The sequence below is a fragment of the Schistocerca americana genome, chromosome X (genome assembly GCF_021461395.2).
Source record: "Schistocerca americana isolate TAMUIC-IGC-003095 chromosome X, iqSchAmer2.1, whole genome shotgun sequence".
In the NCBI taxonomy this organism is placed as follows: domain Eukaryota; kingdom Metazoa; phylum Arthropoda; class Insecta; order Orthoptera; family Acrididae; genus Schistocerca; species Schistocerca americana.
The window spans coordinates 592,920,699-592,940,332 of NC_060130.1; the positions used below are offsets into that span (position 1 = coordinate 592,920,699).

Below are 19,634 nucleotides of genomic sequence, written 5' to 3' on the forward strand. Positions count from 1 at the left end.
ACACACACACACACACACACGCGCGCGCGCGCGCGCGCGCGCGCGCGCGCGCGCGCGCGCGCGCGCGCGCGCAGGGGGAGACGCGCTCCAGGTCCACGCCCACTTGCAAGAGCGTGCCCAGGAAGCGCACACACTCTCTCTCTCTCTCTCTCTCTCTCTCTCACACACACACACACACACACACACACAACATACAGCAAGTTATAACGTGTTGGGCTACTGAAAACCAAATCCGCGTACTGTCGTAGTATATTCTGTAATAAATAAATGAATAAATACTTTCAGTAACAAGAATTCTGCGTCTACGGAGAAGCATTTCCTTGTCGTAAGATTTATGAAGGCACCAACAGCTCCATGGCGATCTCATTTCACCGAGATAATATTGATCCGATCCTGAAGAGGGGGAAAAAAATAATAAAAGGAATAATAGTCTGACAGTCCTTGCGCGTGGTGGTTGTGTGCGATGTCACTAGAGTGCAGCAATAATTACTTAGTGATCTTCGAAATTAATTCGTTCTTCATTGTGTGCCGTATGTTGCAGGCGCTCAGACTTTTGGCTGAAGATAATGTCTAATGTAGATATTTCGAGTCGCTATAGTTTGTGCTTTGCTCAAAAGTAGCGCTGTTGTCCACGTGTGGCCTGTAGATTCTTTTTCTAAATTTCTTTTTTCAAACAGAGCCCTTACACGTTTATCATAGATTATCCACGAGACAAAAGCTTACGATGTGATTACTCGATTTCATGATAACGGCTAAATTCGGGGCACACGCGTTTTATATCCAATGTAATGTGTAGAAAAGGAAATATTCCCTCGATTTTGACTCGTTTTGGTTGGGATTGACGGGTGGGCTCTCAGTAGGCAACAGCTGCTAACGGAATATCTGACAAGAGACATCGAAATTTACACTTTATCAGGTAACATAATAATAATAATAGTAATAAAACAAGTGTATGTGCGCGTGCGTACATATGTGTGCGTGAGCGCGCGCGTTCTTCAGAGAGAGAGAGGGGAGAGGGGCGGGGGAGAGGGGGAGCGAAGATGACTGTAATTGATTCTGAATTCTGGTTAGCTTCCGACAAGCATTCGCGTGCATCCGGCTGTTTGATGCATTGGCTTTTAAATACTCACAGCACATTCGGTATCAGTTTACAGCAGTTGTATATTGCTGGAAGCCGTTCTGAACAATCTGCGTGGCGTAACGTCTAGTTCATACGCAGACATGGACTTCTACTCCAGATAGAGCCAGTGTGCGAAAGAGTTGGCTCACTCGTTAAGAGCGCACATAAGATAGTTTGCAGTGGAAGGGAGTGAAGTACTTTAAATATTTTGGAAACCGAATGACGACTTGTAAGCAGCCTTAAAACGTTCCAGTACTGGCCCTGTTAAAAATCTGCGTAATACAGTCTTCTAAATCATTTTCTCGGAAGAAAAACACCCGATTAACTACATTTTTTCCTTTCTCTGAGAGCTGGGAGGGGTCGTGGCCTCCCCTTATGCGCGGGAATGGGCGTCCTTGCGTGAAGGGCGATGGTTTAAATCCCCGCCCAGCCACTCAGATGGAAGTATTTCCTGTTTTCTCTAAATCCATTAAGTCGAGTGTTGTCATGGCTCCTTTGGAGGAGGACCCGCGGATTTTTTTCCTTAGTCCATTCTTGACATCAGCCTCTAATTACCTCGCAGTTGACCGAATATTAAACCGTAATCTCTCTTCCTAAATTGCTACGGCAAAGGAAGAGGATAAACACCCATATTAGCCCAGGCAGATGAATTGTAGCCTTGCCGTAACATTAAATTCCTATCGATAATTACGCAGCTACGACCGAAATGTGAATTTTAATTAGCTGAAAAAAAGTGTGCAATGTGACAACTGTGGTCTCCAGGAAAAACATACCTTGCATTATTATGAGAGAGTCATTCCATGTCAACTCACCTAAGCCTCGCTGTTCGACCGTCACGGATTTCGACGACTTTTGATGTGAACTTTAGCACATGTCCGCGATGAACACTGGTAAAGTTTAACGTTCGTCGAAGCAATACCGGGCGAGATATTGTCACTTTTTTGACTCCTTGCGCGACTCTGCGCAGAGCGAGCGTGAATTTCTAGCGACTTTGAGCTGTTATAGCTCGGGCTATGAAATTTGGCCATTTTGTACAACGGTATGCGTTCTCTTAAGAATTTTACCGAGCGAGATGACGGAATGATTAGCACAAAGGACGCCGGTTCAAACCCGCGTCCGGCCATCTTAGGTTTTCCGTCATTTCCCTAAAACACTAAATGCCGGGATAGTTCCTCCGAAAGGGCACGGCCGACTTCCCTCCTCATCCTTCGCTAATCCTATGGGACTGATGACCTCGCTGTTTGGTCCCCTGCTCCCAAATCACCCAACTAATCTCTGAAGAATTATAATGAAAAGAATTTCAGGAGCCATATTCAGCCAGAAAATTTTAGACAAAATAGCCCGAAAATTTTTCAAAGTTTGGCTCTTATATTTGAGGGACTAAAGGTATGACGAACGTGGAACATGGCTTGTGGTAACCTAACGACACAAGCTTCAAATGGTTCAAATGGCTCTGAGCACTATGGGACTTAACATCTGAGGTCATCAGTCCCTTAGAACTTAGAACTACTTAAACCTAACTAACCTAAGGACATCACACACATCCATACCCGAGACAGGATTCGAACCTGCGACCGTAGCGGTCGCGCGGTTCCAGACTGAAGCGCCTAGAACCATTCGGCCACACCGGCTGGCTGACACAAGCTTCTCATACGTAAAGTTTCATTTGTTTGTTTTCCAATACTGAAAAATTAAGTGCAAAGTTGAAGATTTTGTAAAAAGTTATTTTCGACCTGATTTTGTTGAAAACTATGTTCTGTAAAATTTTTCAAACTGGGCTCATTAGAAAGACCATGGTTTTAACCGGGTAAATAAGTATATTTGATTATCCAACGCTGCCTGATAGTGCTAGATAATTTGAATCAAACTTCCATGCGAAAATCACGACATAAAAAAATTGTAAATTTTGGATTGTTGTATCTTGTAGAGTAAACGCACACGGAACATGAAACTTATTACGCAATAGCTTGGTAGCACAAGGAGTGGAATATAAAATTTCATTCAGCTACTATTTTCCAACATTATGCATATTCGTCGAAAAGATGACGATTTTTGTGAAGGAGTGAAAATGTGTATATTCGGCACTTCTTTTACAAACCGTTTGTTATCGAAGCTTCAAAAACTCTTATTCGAAACAATGTGTTTTAAGTTCCCCTAGAACAGCAGCTAAACTTTTCAACATGGGTTAACAAAGTTATATAAATTCAGGCAAAATCACCGGAAAAATAGTCCTACAAATAAATATTTCGGTTTTGGTTTCATATATCTCGTTGATTAAAGGCATGATAGACATGAAACCTTGGGTACAACAACATAGCAACATATTGTTTTCTAGTATAAAATACCGTTATGTGCTGCTTTCTAAATTTCTACAAAATCGGTTCAAACTTGATTTTCGCAAAAACTAACCGACATATGTTGTCTGCGCAACGAAAACTAGCCCATTCGTTCCGTATGAAGGAATACTGGGCGAAAAGGAAGGCCAACAAATGTTGATTACGCGTGGTCCTAAGTGATCCATCCACGAATAAGAGGAAGATCACATCCAGTTTGCTTTTAGAAAATCTATTTTCCATAATTGATTCCAAACTAACCAAAGATGGAAAGAGCATATTTTCAAGCATTCAGAAAATCACGTTCGATTCTCCAGTGTGCGCTAACAATACCTGAAAATGACGGCAAATTTGAGGGAAAGTTCCAGGGTTTCTATTTTTAAACTGATAAGTAATATCTCATTATACTGCGTTGATCCATGGAGACGTCTCTAGCGCTCCAAGAACATGGGCCGGTAACTCCATCGCCACAGGTGTCACGCCCGATAACAGTGCAATACCAGCCACGGGTCGGTTGCTTCCTTCAATTTCCCAGGCCTCTACTTCGCTTTCTTAATTTAGGCTCTAAAGCCATTGTTGTGGTATCTGTCTGCTTAACAAACCATATGATAACTAACTTCTCTCCAATTATCAAATCAGTAGGAGTATATCTCATAGGTGGCAAACAAAAAGTAACATCACTTTTCAAAAAGGTGGAGTACAGCAATCAGTCATCATTTCCTTTTTAGGTTTTCCGTGATTTCCCTAAATCGCTCCAGGCAAATGCCGGGATGGTTCCTTTCAAAGGGCACGGCCGACTTCCTTCCCCGTCCTTCCCTAGTCCCATGAGACCGATGACCTCGCTGTCTGGTCTCCTTCCCCAAACCAACCAACCAACCATCCTTTCCTTTCAGGCTTTATTAAAGCAAATCTAGATTTCGGCTAGTCAGTGAAATGTGACAAAAGCCCGAACAACAGTAGACTGACGTACTAGAACATGTATTGAAACTCTGAAATAGTGCACTGGTAATGGCTAGGCACTAGCCGAAACCTAGGTTTGTTTCAATAAAACCTCGAAGCAAAGAATGACTGACTGCTGTGCTCCATCATTGTGAAGGTCATATCACGGTCCTTGAGTGCATTCCACATTCCTAATGGAAGGTAACTTGATGAACATCAATTTTGATTTTAAGTTTCTGAACACTGCAATATTATTGACACATAAACGGAACAAAGAGATGCGCTGATAAAATTTGTGCATCCCCAAGGCCCGGCTCATCCATTTTATGGGCTCGAAAGACATTATGCTTGTTGGGTACCAGAACAATGCCTCTTTTCCACGCTCTCTGTCCCTTCAATATCGTCATCTGGCTGACAGCATCAATTTCCAGAAAATGAACTGGAGAAAGTGTCTCAAATATTTCGAAAAATGTAAACTACAATGTTGATAGGGTTAAAATCAAAATTTATATTACTTTTTGCTTGCAGCGTATAAGAGATACTTCTATAGATTTGAGAATTGGAGACAAGGTACTTATCAAGTGGCTAGGTAAGCAGACAGGTACCACAGCAATAGCATTTGATCCTAAATTCAGAAAGCAAAGTAGAGGCCTGGGAAACTGAATGAAGAAACCCGCCCGTGGCTGGTATTGCACGGCTGTGGCGATGGCGTTACCGGCCCATGTTCTTGGAGCGCTTGTGACAACTTCTCCATGTATCAACGCAGTGTAATGAGATATTACTTGTCAATTTAAAAATAAAAACCACATGCAACGAAACACGGACAACAGGTTGCTACGGGGATGTAGCCAGTTGCCCTGGTACTTTTCCTCAAATTTTCCGTCATTTTCAGGTATTGTTAGCGTACATTGGAAAATCGAACGTGATTTTCTGAATGCTTGAAAATATGCTTTTTCCAGCTTTGGTTAGTCTGGAATCAACTATGGAAAACAGATTTTCTAAAAGCAAACTGAGTGTGATCTATTTATGTATTTTTTACGAAAATCAAGTTTTAGACAGCAGTGCATAACGATATTTTATACTGGAAAACATTATGTTGCTATGTCGTTGTATCCAAAGCTTAATGTCTATCAGGCCTTTAATCAACGAGATACATGAAACCAAAAATTAAATCTTTATTTGTAGGGCGATTTTTCCGGCTAGTTTGCCTGAATTTATATAGCACTATTAGACCATGTTGAAAATTTTAGCTGCTGTTCTAGGGGAGCTTAAAACACGGTTTGTAAAAGAAGTGCCGAATATACACCATTTTCTCCTTTCCACAAAAATCATCATCTTTTCGACGAATTTGCAGATCGTTGGAAAATGTTAGGTGGCTGAAATATTATATTCCACATCCTAGGGCCACGAAGCTATTGCGTGTTAAGTTACATGTTCAACGTGCGTTTATGCTACAAGATAGAAGAATCCAAAGTTTACATTTATTTCATGTCGCAATTTTCGCATGGAAGTTTGATTCAAATTATCTAGCATTGTTAGCCTGCGTTGTATAATCAAATATACTTTTGTAGGCGCTTGAAAGCATGGTCTTTCTAATGAGACCAGTTTGAAAAATTTTATAGAACATAGTATTCAACAAAATCAAGTCAAAAGTACCGCATTTTTTACCTTTTTACAAAATCTTTAACTTTACACTTAATTTATTCAGTATTGGAAAACAAATAAACGAAACTTTACATATGAAAAGCTTGTGTCGTTAAGTTATTACATTCCAAATTCCACGTTCGTCATACCTTTGGTCCCTGAAATATACACTACGTGACCAAAAGTATCCGGACATCTGGCTGAAAATGAGAACAAGTTCGTGGCGCCCTCCATCGGTAATGCTGGAATTCAGTATGGTGTTGGCCCACCCTTAGCCTTGATGACAGCTTCCACTCTCGCAGGCCTTCGTTCAATCAGGTGCAGGTAGATATCTTGGGGAATGGAAGCTCATTCTTCACGGAGTGCTGTACTGAGGAGAGATATCGATGTCGGTCGGTGAGGTCTGGCACGAAGTCTGCGTTCCAAAACATCCCAAAGGTGTTCTATAGGATGCAGGTCAGGACTCTGTGCAGGCAGTCCATTACAGGGATGTTATCGTCGTGTAACCATTCCGACACAGGCTGTACACTACGAACAGGTGTTTGATCGTGTAGAAAGATGCAATCACCATCCCCAAATTGCACTTCAACAGTGGGAAGCAAGAAGGCGCTTAAAACATCAATGTAGGCCTGTGCTGTGATAGTGCCACGCAAAACATGAAAAACACGACCACATCATAACACCACCGCTTCCGAATTTTACTGTTGGCACAACACACGGTGGCAGATGACGTTCTCCGGGCATTCGCCATACCCACACCCTGCCATCGGATCGCCACATTGTGTACTGTGATTCGTCACTCCACACAACGTTTTTCCACTGTTCAATCGTCCTATGTTTACGCTCCTTACACCAAGCGAGGCGTCGTTTGGTATTTACCGGCGTGAGGTGTGGGTTATGAGTAGCCGCTCGACCATGAAATCCAAGTTTTCTCACCTTCCGCCTAGCTGTCATGGTACTTGCAGTGGATCCTGATGAAGTTTGGAATTCCTGTATGATGGTCTCGATAGATGTCTGCCTATTACACGTCGTAACTGCTGTCTGCTTCACATCTGCTGTGCAGCGAGCTACCTTAATTTAAGTATTAACAGTATTTTTCTTACTTGTCACTTCTTCTTCCGTGTGTTTTTGCTTTTAGGAAGCTTTAATTTTCGAGTACTAGTAATAGTGTCCCATAGATTTCGTGTTTGTTTTGAATACAGTCAGAGTGAGTCCCTTTAATCAGGTGTGGTGCCTTCGTGCTAGTGTTTGTTTTAAATACAGTCCAGAGACAGGTAGTGCTTATTTTCATTGTTTCCAACAAGAAGTGTCTAGTAACCACAGTTCAGTCAGCTATCAGTCGCCTTTAGTGAATTAGCAGCCTAGTTAAAAGTTGATTAACTCTCTACAGTAAATTGATTTAGGATGGATAGGATGTGTGACTGCTGTGTACGGACGCAGGATGAGCTGGCCACTGTTCGCGAACAGCTGAACGTGTTGATGGCCGCTGTCAGCCGTCTTCAGGCTGCTGCCTCGGAGTGTAGCGGCAGTGGGGAGTCTGGTGCATCGCATAGTACACCCCAGGTGTTACATGCTTCACCCACGGTCCCTGCTGTCGAAACATCTTCGCGGGCACCGGGCGCGGTTGGGCCACCCTCTCCCCAACGGGAGTGGTGGGTTCAGCGGCGTTCGCGACGCACTAGGCGAGGCGGAGGGTCAATGTGGAGGGTGGCCGTGTGGCATCGCCGCTCTGCCTGCGAGTGGACACGGGGCCGCTCCTTCAGCAAGGTCCGAGCAGGCACACGGGGGGAGCTCCAGCGTTAGGCGGGTGATGGAGCCCCTTAGGGAAATAGCGGAAAGGTCGGGGAAGAAGGCCAGTGTTCACTCTGTCTGCTTGCCGGGGGTCTCATCCGAGATGTGGAGGAGGCCCTGCCGGCGGTGATAGGGAGCACTGGGTGCACCCGACTGCAAATTGTTGCTCATGTCGGCACCAATGACTCCTGCCGTCTGGGTTCAGAGGTCATCCTCAGTTCATACAGGCGGTTGGCGGAGTTGGTGAAGGCGGAAAGCGTTGCTCGCGGGGTGGAATATGAGCTAACTATTTGTCGTGTTGTTCCCAGAACCGATCGCGGTCCTCTGGTTTGGAGCCGAGTGGAAGGCTTAAACCAGAGGCTCAGACGATTCTGCGGAGATCTGGGGTGCAAATTTCTTGACCTCCGCTATCGGGTGGATAAATGTAGGGTCCCTCTGAGTAGGTCAGGCGTGCACTACACGCAGGAAGCGGCTACAAGGGTAGCGGAGTACGTGTGGATTGCACATGTGGGTTTTTTAGGTTAGAGAATTCCCTCCCTAGGCCCGACAAGACGCCTCCTGAGACGCGACAAGGCAGTAGTAGGCAAAACGCAACAGGGAATAACAATATTAATGTGGTAATAGTAAACTGCAGTAGCGTCTATTGAAAGGTCCCAGAACTGCTCTCATTAATAAACGGTCACAATGCCCACATAGTACTAGGGACAGAAAGTTGGCTGAAACCAGATGTAAACAGTAATGAAATTCTAAACTCAGATTGGAATGTATACCGCAGAGACAGGCTGGACAGTGAAGGGGGAGGCGTGTTTATAGCGATAAAAGGTGCAATAGTATCGAAGGAAATTGACGGAGATCCGAAATGTGAAATAATTTGGGTGAAGGTCACGGTTAAAGCAGGCTCAAACATGGTAATTGGATGTCTCTATAGGCCCCCTGGCTCAGCAGCTGTTGTGGCAGAGCACCTGAAGGAAAATTTGGAAAATATTTCGAGTAGATTTCCCGACCATGTTATAGATGTGGGTGGAGATTTTAATATGCCTAATATAAACTGGGAGACTCAAACGTTTATAACGGGTGGCAGGGACAAAGAATCCAGTGAAATTTTTTTAAGTGCATTAGCTGAAAACTACCTTGAGGAGTTTAACAGAGAACCAACCTGTGCCCATAACATATTAGACCTTCTGGTGACAAACAGACCCGAACTATTTGAAACAGTTTTACGCAGAACAGGGAATCAGCGATCATAAAGCGGTTACTGCATCGATGATTTCAGCCGTAAATAGAAATATTAAAAAAGGTACGAAGATTTTTCTGTTTAGCAAACGTGACAAAAAGCAGATTTCAGAACACTTGACAACTCAACACAAAAGTTTTGTCTCAAGTACAGATAGTGTTGAGGATCAGTGGACAAAGTTCAAAACCATCGTACAATATGCATTAGATGAGTATGTGCCAAGCAAGATCGTAAGAGATGGAAAAGAGCCACTGCGGTACAACAACCGAGTTAGAAAACTGCTGCGGAAGCAAAGGGAACTTCACAGCAAGCATAAACATAGCCGAAGCCTTGCAGACAAACAAAAATTATGCGAAGCGAAATGCAGTGTGAGGAGGGCTATGCGAGAGGCGTTCAACGAATTCGAAAGTAAAGTTCTATGTACTGTCTTGGCAGAAAATCCTAAGAAATTTTGGTCATATGTCATAGCGGTAGGTGGATCGAAACAAAATGTCCAGACACTCTGTGACCAAAATGGCACTGAAACGGAGGATGACAGACTAAAGGCCGAAATACTACATGTCTTCTTCCAAAGCTGTTTCACAGAGAAAGACAGCACTGTAGTTCCTTTTCTAGATTGTCACACAGATGACAAAATGGTAGATATCGAAGACAGAGGGATAGAGAAACAATTAAAATCGCTCAAAAGAGGAAGGACCAATGGATCTGATGGGATACCAGTTCGATTTTACACAGAGTATGCGAAGGAACTTTCCCCCCTTCTTGCAGCGGTGTACCATAGGTCCCTAGAAGAGCGTAGCGTTCCAAAGGATTAGAAAAGGGCCCAGGTCATCCCAGTTTTCAAGAAGGGACATCGAACAGATGTGCAGAACTATAGACCTATATCTCTAACGTCGATCAGTTGTAGAATATGGAACACGTATTATGTTCGAGTATAATGACTTTTCTGGAGACTAGAAATCTACTCTGTAGGAATCAGAATGGGTTTCGAAAAAGACGATCGTGTGAAACCCAGCTCGCGCTATTCGTCCGCGAGACTCAGAGGGCCATAGACACGGGTTCCCAGATAGATGCCGTGTTTCTTGACTTCCGCAAGGCGTTCGATACAGTTCCGCACAGTCGTTTAATGAACAAAGTAAGAGCATATGGACTATCAGACCAATTGTGTGATTGGATTGAAGAGTTCCTAGATAACAGTACGCAGCATGTCATTCTCAACGGAGAGAAGTCTTCCGAAGAAAGAGTGATTTCAGGTGTTCCGCAGGGGAGTGTCTTAGGACCGTTGCTATTCACAATATACATTAATGACCTTGTGGATGACATCGGTGATGCTGTGGTATATTGAGAGGTTGTAACAATGGAAAATTGTACTGAAATGCAGGAGGATCTGCAGCGAATTGATGCATGGTGCAGGGTGGCAATTGAATCTCGATGTATACAAGTGTAATGTGCTGCGAATACACAGAGAGAAAGATCCCTTATCATTTAGCTACAATATAGCAGATCAGCAACTGGAAGCAGTTAATTCCATAAATTATCTGGGAGTACGCATTACAAGTGATTTAAAATGGAATGATCATATAAAGTTGATCGTCGGTAAAGCAGACGCCAGACTGAGATTCATTGGAAGAATCCTAAGGAAATGCAATCCGAAAACAACGGAAGTAGGTTACAGTACACTTGTTCGCCCACTGCTTGAATATTGTTCACCAGTGTGGGATCCGTACCAGATAGGGTTGATAGAAGAGATAAAGAACATCCAACGGAGAGCACCGCGCTTCGTTACAGGATCATTTAGCGATCGCGAAAGCGTTACGGAGATGATAGATAAACTCCAGTGGAAGACTCTGCAAGAGAGACACTCAGTAGTTCGGTACGGGCTTTTGTTGAAGTTTCGAGAACATACCTTCACCGAGGAGTCAAGCAGTACATTGCTCCCTCCTACGTATATCTCGCAAAGAGACCATGAGGATAAAATCAGAGAGATTAGAGCCCACATGGAGGCATACCGACAATCTTTCTTTCCACGAACAATACGAGACTGGAATAGAAGGGAGAACCGATAGAGGTACTCAAGGTACCCTCCGCCACACACCGTCAGGTGGCTTGCGGAGTGTGGATGTAGATGTAGATGTACGAACCTCTTCAACTGTCGGCAGTCTCTGTTAGTCAACAGAAGAGGTCGGCCTGTACGCTTTCGTGCTGTACGTGTCCGTCCACGTTTCCACTTAACTATCACATCGGAAACAATGGACCCAGGGATGTTTAGGATGTGGAAATCTCGCTTACAGATTTATGACACAAGTGACATCCAATCACCTGACTACGTTCGAAGTCTGCGAGTTCCGCGGAGCGCCCCATTCAACTCTCTCACGATATTTAACGACTACTGAGGTGGCTAATATGGAGTACCTGGCAGTAGGTGGCAGCACAATGCACCTAATATGAAAAACGTATGTTTTTAGGGGCGTCCGGATACTTTTAATCACATAGTATAAGAAGCCCAACTCTGAAATTGTTTCGGGCAATTTTGTCTAAAATTTTCTGGACGAATATGGCACCTAAAATTCTTTTCATTATAATTATTAAGTGAACGCATACCGTTGTACAAGATGGCCAAATTTCATTTCTTTCAACAAAATATTGCCCGAGCTATAACAGCTGAAAGTCGCTAGAAATTCACTCTCGCTCGACGCAAAGTCGCGCATGAAGTCAAAAAAGGGACTATATCTGGCCCTCTATTAACTCGACGAACGATAAATTTAAAAAATGTTCATCGTGGCATGTGCAAATGTTCACCTTAAATGTCGTCGAAATCCTTGATGGTCGAGCAGGAAAGTGTTGCGAAATTAGGGGATTTGACATGGGATGACCCAAGGTTGGGTCATTGTAGCGATGGATTTAATTTATTTCTCCTTTGGTTCTCCGTTTCTGAGGAACTGTGACATTTCCTCTTGTCCAAAACACACAAAAAGATTAATTTGCGATTAGTTCAAATGGCTCTGAGCACTATGGGACTTAACATCTTAGGTCATCAGTCCCCTAGAACTTAGAACTACTTAAACCTAACTAACCTATGGACATCACACACATCCATGCCCGAGGCAGGATTCGAACCTGCGACCGTAGCAGCCCCGCGGTTCCGGACTGCAGCGCCAGAACCGCACGGCCACCGCGGCCGGCTTAATTTGCGATTAGTGGCCGCATGCGGGAACAATGCTTGTCTGCTTTAATGTCAGTGGGAATTCTGTTTCTTCCTGACTTTCTCAACTTTTGTAGACCTTCACGCATTCTACCTTAAATTTCCACAGAAGTTAAAAAAGATTTCATTGTGTTTTTCGGCTGTTATGGGCGAAGAAAACTACTACATATGGCACTTGCTGACGGAAACAGAATCGAATAACAACCAAAGGAAAACTGAAACACCAACAATGTTTTCAACCTGTTTTTCATCAAAAAGGGGAATCGAGATATATCGCCCCAGCTTAATTTTTACACCACTAAAAAGATAAATGATGCAGACATTGGTTGCTAGCGTAATGGAAAAAGGGGAACTTGCTGAAAGTTAGCAACGTTTCGGGGGCATATGAAATGTTCTCATCCTTCTAAAGAAAGGTAGCAGAACCGACGTGCACAACTACATGCCCTGAGCAACACGTTGCAAGACATCCAAGATATGCTCAATATAGTTCATGTCTGGGGAGTCTGGTGGCCAGCGGAAGTGTTTAAAATTCAGAAGCTGCTGCCTTCATCTTTACCCCATTGCTCTCCCTGAGCTCTAGAAGGACTTCGTGGCATTGTGCCACGATCTTTGATCTTGTTGCAGAGGCTGCCAGTGCTTTCAGGGCTGCTTGGCTGTCTGAATAAATGAAAATGCTACGAACTCTGTAGCAGCTCCGCAAATTCTCCTCCATGCACACCCTGACAGCAGATATTTCTGCTGGAAACACAGTGGCCATCTTTCCAAAGAGATTGCACTCTCCAGCCTTGGCTGCACTCTGTGTACCCTGGCCCTAACACCTTGGTCTGTTTTCGAACCGTCAGTGAACCATACTAAGTCCCCATTACGGTGTCGAAATGTGTTCTCCCAGAGCTCTCTTCTTCCAATTACTACACTGAAAGGCTTGCTGAAGCAGCTGGGAGTTATTATATAGTTGGTCAGCATTTCCCCAACCATACCTATGTGTACCTCACTTAATATTTTAGTGTGAGATTCCGAATGCCTCAGTGAGTTCCAGTTTTTGTCGGTCTCTAACCTGTGTGCTCCAGCTGCTGCCTTCATCTTTACCCACGGGTGTAATGGGGACATGTACAGCATGGTTTCCATTCCAGCAGTGGGTGTGCTGCTAATTCCGCTTGTAATGGCTAAGCAGGCCAATCTCTCCACCTTCGCATGCTCCTTAGGAGCTACCTGCTGTTCTACCTTTTCCCACCACACCATACCTCCATAAGTGATCACAGGTCTTACTACTGTGGTATATATCTGATACATACTCTTGGGGCTTAAGCCCCAGTTTTTAACACTAGTTCTCCTGGTACTCATTAGAGTACCTTTCGCCTTGGAACAGGTGCTCCTTATGTGAGGGGTCCACGATAGTTTCTCATCCAGGATTACCCCTAGATGTTTCACTGGCCCCTTCACTGGTAGAGTTCCATCGTGAAGCTTCAGATTCCAATATGTGTGTTGGATCTGCTTCGTCGTAAATGGTACTACAACATTCTTCTTAGGACTGACCCTTAGATCCTGTTTCCTGCAGCAATTTTGCACAATGTTCAGTGCTCCTTGTGCCATAGCTCTGACTGTACTTGAGAATTTGCCAGGTATTACTATGACAAGATCGTCTGCGTATCCCTGGCAAAAATACTGTCTAGAGTTTAATTTTACAATGAGTACATTCATCAAAAGGTTCCACAGTAGAGGGGGCAGGACCCCGTCTTGTGGACAGCAACTGGTCGTGTTGACTACCATTTTTTCTTGCATCATGGTGGCTTCTACCTTTCTACCACTAAGCATGGCTCTAATCCACCGTCAAATGGTGGTCTCCAAGCCATGCACCTATGCTGCCTTAACCATGGATTCAAAGGTCGTGTTGCTAAAAGCCCCTTCGATGTCCAAGAAGATGCAGAGGGCTATTTCCTGAAAGTGTAGTGTTTTCTCCACCTTCCCAACAAGTTGGTGGAAAACAGTGTCACGCGATTTTCCTGGTTGGTATGCACATGTTGGTTTATGTGTAGAGGAACTCTAGTTGACCTGCTCTCCCCACCATGCACGTTGACCAGTTTTTCTAACGTTTTAAGAAGAAAGGAGAACAGACTGATTGGTCTCATATCCTTGGCCTTGGTATGATTAATTCCCCCCTGGCTTTGGAATGAAGATAACATTCACTGCCCTCCAGACATTAGGAATGATTCCTGCTGCTAGGCTAACCCTAAATAACCTGCATGGGAATAAGTTCACTTCTGCTTGTTGCAGAAGCTCTGGAAAATCTCCATCTGGGCAGGTGACTTTGACGGTTGGAGTGTTCCCACCGCCCATTGGATTTTACTACGGTCAACACATTCTCCGGCAGATTCCCAGTTCTCCCTTCAAATACCTGAAAACCGATATCTCACGGTGATCTCATCTGGCTCTATGTTGTCTGTCATAGTACATTGAGGAAAATGAGTCTTGAGGAGTAGTTTCAGCGTTTCATGTGCTGTCCTTTTATACTCCCCATCCTCTTTCGTTAAAGTTCCTCCTGGATTACTTGGTATCCTAGTGAGGATTTTGTGAAGTCTGGCCTGAGCAGAAGCACCTTGTACTTCCTCACAGAATACCTTCCAGGACGCCTGCTTTGCTTTCTTAATTGCAGGATTGTATTTGACAAGGGCCTCCCAATGTTCTGCCCATTGTCCTTTCCTTCTCACAAGGTTAAACAGTCTTCGTACCTGTTTCCTCTGTGATTCCAAGTTGTTGTTCCAAGATACATTCCTATTCGTGCACTTCTTGGTGATTGAGCAGTTGTCATGGTATGAAGTCATGATGGCAGAGGTAGCCTCTGCTACCTTCTCAAACTCTACTGGATTCCTTGTCCGATAGGCTTGAGTCGAGGTCCCTCCTATACGCCTCCCAATCCGTTCTCCTGGGGTTCCTATAGGACACGGCCTGTCTAATTCCCCTTTCAGCTTCGAACTTAATATACATATGGCCTGATGAGGATGGCTCTAAAGCCACATGAATCTCCCGTTGGGCTATCGTCTTATAGTGTGAGTCGCCATAGAAATTTGAGCTGCGCATGTTAATGCAAGAGTTCCGAATCAATGCTAATGCGGTGAATCGGAAATTAGTGCTATGGACGCGAAAGGCGGCAAGCAGTGAAATGTGTTGTTCTCCTCCTTGAGGGACCGGACTCAGACCATGGACTGACAGTCGTAACTTTTGGCTTTCTTTTGACTTACTTACTCATTACTGGAAGGTCACTATACAATGTGTTACAGTTTCTTCGTTTGTGGCGTACTGTCAAAGCGAGCAAGTGCTCGGAGACCTTTCAGCTACTTACAGCTCTTTCATGGGCGTGGTTGAGCCGGCCGGAGTGGCCGAGCGGTTCTAGGCGCTACAGTCTGGAACCACGCGACCGCTACGGTCGCAGGTTCGAATCCTGCCTCGGGCATGGATGTGTGTGATGTCCTTAGGTTAGTTAGGTGTAAGTAGTTCTAGGGGACTGTTGACCACAGCAGTTAGGTCCCATAGTGCTCAGAGCCATTTTGGGCGTGGTTGAACGCTGTCGCTATTACCTCCTTGCCGTGCTTTTGACGAGTCTGAATCGAGGACACAAATGCGAGCCAAACCTAAACATCACGAGTCACACTCTTGCGTACGGAAGTTAAACATTTTTTTAAGTGTCAGATATGGTTCGGTTCAATATGTACATTATTCAAAAAGCAATATACGGTCAGAAGGGAAACATATGTTGATTACCGAATAAGAATAACAGAGGTAATCTTAAAAAGTGTGCAGCTGCTGGACTAGGAAAAGCTTGGAAAACCATCACTAGGTGAAACGTCTCTCAGACTCCAAGACTGCGAGCGCAATATTGGGCCCATTTCCCAATACATATCGATCGGACGCCTAAAAAAAAGTGCAAAGTTTACATGCACGTAAAAATGGGATTGCGTCTACCACAATGCTTTCGAAACTACCATGTCATGCAGGACTATTAATGTATAGAGTTGCAGGTATTTTCTCCTCATTGAAATTCGTTCAAGGGGAACAATTCTTCTTGTAATCACGTTTTTTGTTGACAATATCTACGTTTAGGTGTCGTGTTATTACATTCCTTCTGAGTAAGTCACACATGAAGACACACATGAGGATTATAATTTCTATTAAAATGTTGTTTGTGTGTAAAAATTTATTTTTATATTTTGGAGTGTAGTAATGTCTGAAATATTGTATTCCACAAAAATACGTAAAAGAAGATAAAGAATTAAATTAACTTGCGCATACTGAGTAGAAAGGGGCGATGTGTAAATACTTAACTTGAAGGAAGACAACTTCTCAGCCAATATCGCAATTTGTAAAACTTTTATTTACGATGACTGGTTTCTGTAAAACAGAGTTACCATCATCTTATCTGTGGATAGTGTATATAAAGTGTAAAATATTAAATTTTGAAAAATAGCATACTATGTTGTAACTATAATACATAGAGTGAATTATTATTAAACATACTTCGGTAAAGGTTAACACGAGTATCCTATTAGAGCCGTAAATGTACTCCGTATCTTACTTAGGTGGATAGTTGACGTAAGATGCATTGGCATATCAAAGTTAAAGCAAGTGTTTACAATATGTCTCACCATGTGCGAAGTGCATCCGTCCTATATTGCAAGTCACTGAGTACACCACTGATACAAGAACGCCGCTGGCCTGACAGGAGGCGCAAGTTACAAGAGAGCATGTTGGAATTTAGTGCCGCCAGAGATCGCTTGTGTATTCATGTCATCATCAATCGCAAATATAAATGCCATTTTAATAAAATGTCGTAACTTATACTTCACCTGTTTTAAGCTGGTTTACGCATGGAATAAACACTAAAAATGTGTAATTAAATGCTATAGCCTACTTAGCATTTAATTACACATTTTTAGTGTTTATTCCATGCGTAAACCAGCTTAAAACAGGTGAAGTAGCCTACTTAGCCTCCCCCCAATGAACCATGGACCTTGCCGTTGGTGGGGAGGCTTGCGTGCCTCAGCGATTCAGATAGCCGTACCGTAGGTGCAACCACAACGGAGGGGTATCTGTTGAGAGGCCAGACAAACGTGTGGTTCCTGAAGAGGGGCAGCAGCCTTTTCAGTAGTTGCAAGGGCAACAGTCTGGATGATTGACTGATCTGGCCTTGTAACAATAACCAAAACGGCCTTGCTGTGCTGGTACTGCGAACGGCTGAAAGCAAGGGGAAACTACAGCCGTAATTTTTCCCGAGGGCATGCAGCTTTACTGTATGATTAAATGATGATGGCGTCCTCTTGGGTAAAATATTCCGGAGGTAAAATAGTCCCCCATTCGGATCTCCGGGCGGGGACTACTCAAGAGGACGTCATTATCAGAAGAAAGAAAACTGGCATTCTACGGATCGGAGCGTGGAATGTCAGATCCCTTAATCGGGCAGGTAGGTTAGAAAATTTAAAAAGGGAAATGGATAGGTTGAAGTTAGATATAGTGGGAATTAGTGAAGTTAGGTGGCAGGAGGAACAAGACTTCTGGTCAGGTGACTACAGGGTTATAAACACAAAATCAAATAGGGGTAATGCAGGAGTAGGTTTAATAATGAATAGGAAAATAGGAATGCGGGTAAGCTACTACAAACAGCATAGTGAACGCATTATTGTGGCCAAGATAGATACGAAGCCCACACCTACTACCGTAGTACAAGTTTATATGCCAACTAGCTCTGCAGATGACGAAGAAATTGAAGAAATGTATGATGAAATAAAAGAAATTATTCAGATTGTGAAGGGAGACGAAAATTTAATAGTCATGGGTGACTGGAATTCGAGTGTAGGAAAAGGGAGGGAAGGAAACATAGTAGGTGAATATGGATTGGGGGACAGAAATGAAAGAGGAAGCCGCCTGGTAGAATTTTGCACAGAGCACAACATAATCATAACTAACACTTGGTTTAAGAATCATGAAAGAAGGTTGTATACATGGAAGAACCCTGGAGATACTAAAAGGTATCAGATAGATTATATAATGGTAAGACAGAGATTTAGGAACCAGGTTTTAAATTGTAAGACATTTCCAGGGGCAGATGTGGACTCTGACCACAATCTATTGGTTATGACCTGTAGATTAAAACTGAAGAAACTGCAAAAAGGTGGGAATTTAAGGAGATGGGACCTGGATAAACTAAAAGAACCGGAGGTTGTACAGAGATTCAGGGAGAGCATAAGGGAGCAATTGACAGGAATGGGGGAAATAAATACAGTAGAAGAAGAATGGGTAGCTTTGAGGGATGAAGTAGTGAAGGCAGCAGAGGATCAAGTAGGTAAAAAGACGAGGGCTAGTAGAAATCCTTGGGTAACAGAAGAAATATTGAATTTAATTGACGAAAGGAGAAAATATAAAAATGCAGTAAGTGAAACAGGCAAAAAGGAATACAAACGTCTCAAAAATGAGATCGACAGGAAGTGCAAAATGGCTAAGCAGGGATGGCTAGAGGACAAATGTAAGGATGTAGAGGCCTATCTCACTAGGGGTAAGATAGATACCGCCTACAGGAAAATTAAAGAGACCTTTGGAGATAAGAGAACGACTTGTATGAATATCAAGAGCTCAGATGGAAACCCAGTTCTAAGCAAAGAAGGGAAAGCAGAAAGGTGGAAGGAGTATATAGAGGGTCTATACAAGGGCGATGTACTTGAGGACAATAATATGGAAATGGAAGAGGATGTAGATGAAGATGAAATGGGAGATATGATACTGCGTGAAGAGTTTGACAGAGCACTGAAAGACCTGAGTCGAAACAAGGCCCCCGGAGTAGACAATATTCCATTGGAACTACTGACGGCCGTGGGAGAGCCAGTCCTGACAAAACTCTACCATCTGGTGAGCAAGATGTATGAAACAGGCGAAATACCCTCAGACTTCAAGAAGAATATAATAATTCCAATCCCAAAGAAAGCAGGTGTTGACAGATGTGAAAATTACCGAACTATCAGCTTAATAAGTCACAGCTGCAAAATACTAACACGAATTCTTTACAGACGAATGGAAAAACTAGTAGAAGCCAACCTCGGGGAAGATCAGTTTGGATTCCGTAGAAATGTTGGAACACGTGAGGCAATACTGACCTTACGACTTATCTTAGAAGAAAGATTAAGGAAAGGCAAACCTACGTTTCTAGCATTTGTAGACTTAGAGAAAGCTTTTGACAATGTTGACTGGAATACTCTCTTTCAAATTCTAAAGGTGGCAGGGGTAAAATACAGGGAGCGAAAGGCTATTTACAATTTGTACAGAAACCAGATGGCAGTTATAAGAGTTGAGGGACATGAAAGGGAAGCAGTGGTTGGGAAGGGAGTAAGA

The 19,634-nt window shown here is 43.5% G+C and overlaps 1 protein-coding gene across 1 annotated transcript in view; it reads left to right on the forward strand.

The window, feature by feature from the left end:
• LOC124555351 overlaps positions 1 to 19,634 on the forward strand; it is a 264,383-nt gene that overhangs the window by 867 nt on the left and 243,882 nt on the right. The window lies entirely within an intron of this gene.